Raw genomic sequence first — 3,145 nt, 5'->3', positions numbered from 1 at the left:
CAAAGGGGCGGACTGGGGCTCCTTCTGGTCCCCTGTTTCTGAGAGAGGGCTTGCTCCCACTAAATGGAGAAGAAAAAAAAAAGATGTAAAAAATAATACCAGGTTGTCAGACAGTCTCTGTCCCTTTTACACTCCCACAAAGGTCTTAAATGTGACATAACCACTCTCTGTCCATTATTAGGGCCGCGGTGAGTTTCTTCATTCCCATTGGTGATTTTCTGGCCTTTACTGGGAGCTCCCCTTCTGCAAAACAGTCTTTCCTACCTGTTGTCATCTAAGTGTTTCCTCTTCAGAGTGCTGCTGAGGGAGATTCCCCATGTTTCCAGACCCAACTTTAGAAATTCTTCCTACCATCTCCCCAACAAGTCCTCTCTCTCCTTCCTTATGCAGAACGGTATTTGATAGTGACTGCAAGAAATGGAAACTTGAAATTTGTATTCATTCACTTCAGAAACACACTGCAGCAGCTGCTCTCCTCACATGGACACATGTGCGTAGGCACAGTCACACAGCAGTGAGTGCCGATGCCACCTCTGTCCCGTGCATCAGGATATGCGCCCTCCCCAGCCACAGGGGAATCAGCATATAGAAATGAGAGGTACACAGGGAGAGATGCAAGTGAATTTTAAGAGCAATTTTTTCTGTGAATTTTGGTAGTAAAAAAAAGCAGAAATTAATTTCTTTCTGAAAATGTGACTGTCCGGTAGGTGAGGTCACTACTCTTCAAGCGCAAATCATCTGAACAAATAAAGTGCTAAGAACTAATAAGGGCACTTACCAAATTCATGTTTTATAGTAAAAAAGACACGTAGATACCTAAGCATAAAATAAAGTTTGCTGTTTTCTAACTCTTTGACTTAAAAATGTGTCAGGTAGAGCAACTGTTTTCACTCTTTCCCACATTGCAGACCTCTGCTTTGCAATGTTCACTTCTATATAGTAAAATTAAATCTAAGGAGAGCAAACTTGCTTTTTTTCTAGTTATCCTTCAGAAATCCTTTAAAAGTTGTCACAAACCCACAGGGATCCATATCCATGTCAAAAATCACTGTATTAGAGAACTGAAAAGATAAGGCTGTGAGACACTTTTACCTGCACATACATAGTATAGGCAACATTCCCATCACAAGCACAACAACCTATGGTTCTTTCAGAAGTGTTGAAGCTATGGGATGACATCCTGGCTTCAGGATTACCATTTGTCTGTAATAATTTGTGTGTGGTATTTTAGGACAAAGGCTGTCCTTCCATTTTCTCCTCTGCCATAAAATGTTCATTGTGCCATAGATGGGGAATGGTCTTATCTTTGATCAGAAGATGACTCCTGTTCAGAAAACTCATAGTCTCTTGATAAGAAAGGCAACATGAGGGTTTATGAGCTGCCAGAAGAAGCACGAGGTAATAGGGACACACAGTAGTGACCATCCTGACAAGGAGTGGTTCATGCCCATCAGTGGTCTGCATCTACCCATCTGCTATCAAGTGTTTGCAGCTATCACAGACAAAAAACGTATTAAGAAAAGATTTGAAGGGAGCCATGGAGAGCTGCTTTGGTATTTGATGAAAATATCCTAAAGTACAAGGGAAGTTTGTGTATTTCTGCCAGAAGTTAGGGTAAAACTACGGTAAAAATGTGTTTGGTTTTTAAAAAAGGAAAGGGGTAACCCCTTTGTTATTGCCTTATACTCATCATTGGGTAAAGCTATACTTAACTGGCAGGGGAGACACCATGATCAGGCAGGTGGTTTTCCCAGGGCGAGGCTCATCCCCTGCACTGCGGGTGTGCTGATCCCTGCAATTTCCCCAAATGCGAGAAACTTGACTGCATAATTTGTGGTTCCACCCCTTACTCCATACCATGCTCAGATCACTAATACTTTATCTATCAAATCTATACATACACCATATATATATATATTTAACTAGATATATGCAGGCTACTCAGTTATGCTTCCACTGCTTCAACCACCTCCACAGAGCATTGGCCACCACCCATGAGTCAGTATACAGATAGAGTACTGGCCACTTTTCTCGTTCAGCAATGTCTAGGGCCAGCTGGATAGCTTTTACCTCTGCAAATTGACTCGATTCACCTTCTCCTTGAGTAGCTTCTGCAACCTGTCGTGTAGGACTCTGTACAGCAGCTTTCCTCTTTCGATGTTTTCCTACAATACGACAAGATCCATCAGTGAACAAGGCATACTGTTTCTCATTATCTAAGAGTTCATTATATGGTGGGGCTTCCTCAGCATGAGTTACCACCTCCTCAGATGGCATTGTGAAGTCTTTGCCTTTGGGCCAGTTTGTGATCACTTCTACGATTCCTGGACAATTTGGGTTTCCTATTTGAACTTGCTGCGTGATTAAAAGGCAACCCACTTACTCCAGGTAGCATCGGTGGCATGATGAGTAGAAGGAATCTTACCCTTGAACGCCCAGCCCGGTACTGGTAATCAAGATGCCAGGAGGAGCTGTGCTTTAGCACCAATTACCTCTGAAGCAGCTCTAACTCCTTCATGTGCTGCCAAGATTTCTTTCCCAGTTGGGGTACAGTTGGCCTTGGAGCCTTTATAGCCTCGACTCCAGAATCCTAGGGGTCAACCTCGAGTCTCCCCTGGTCCTTTCTGACGGAGGCTCCAGGTAGGGCCATTGTCCCCGGCTGCAGTGTAGAGCACATTTTTAATGTCCCGTCCTGTTCAGACGGGTCCAAGGGCTACTGCATGCACAATCTCGTGTTTAATTTGCTCAAAGGCCTGTCGTTTCTCAGGACCTCACGTAAAATTATTTTTCTTTCGAGTCACTTCATAGAGAGGTTTCACAATCCGACTATAACCTGGAATATGCATTCTCCAGAAACCCATAATGCCTAAGAAGGCTTGTGTTTCCTTTTTGTTAGTAGGTGGGGACATAGATGCTATTTTGTTAATCACATCCATTGGGATCTGGCGTCGACCATCTTGACACTTAATTCCCAAGAACTGGATGTCTCATGCAGGTCCCTTGACCTTACCTTTTTTTACAGCAAAACCTGCTTTCAGAAGAATCTTGATTATTTTCTTACCTTTCTTGAAAACTTCTTGTGCTGTATTACCTCACACAAAGATGTCATCAATGCATTGTAGGTGTTCTGGAGCTCCACCCTTCT

General features: G+C 43.1%; 1 non-coding gene across 1 annotated transcript; it reads left to right on the top strand.

Annotated features, from left to right (window-relative positions):
* The first annotated feature begins 1,704 nt into the window (after window positions 1-1,704).
* On the top strand, window positions 1,705-1,841 carry LOC134509090 (U1 spliceosomal RNA). Its single transcript, XR_010069232.1, has one exon. It is a non-coding gene; the product is annotated as a U1 spliceosomal RNA (small nuclear RNA).
* Window positions 1,842-3,145: the final 1,304 nt, after the last annotated feature.

This window comes from Chroicocephalus ridibundus, chromosome Z (genome assembly GCF_963924245.1).
Source record: "Chroicocephalus ridibundus chromosome Z, bChrRid1.1, whole genome shotgun sequence".
Taxonomy (NCBI): domain Eukaryota; kingdom Metazoa; phylum Chordata; class Aves; order Charadriiformes; family Laridae; genus Chroicocephalus; species Chroicocephalus ridibundus.
The sequence above is the reverse complement of the archived record's forward strand: the minus strand, read 5'-3'. Positions and strand labels throughout refer to the sequence as shown.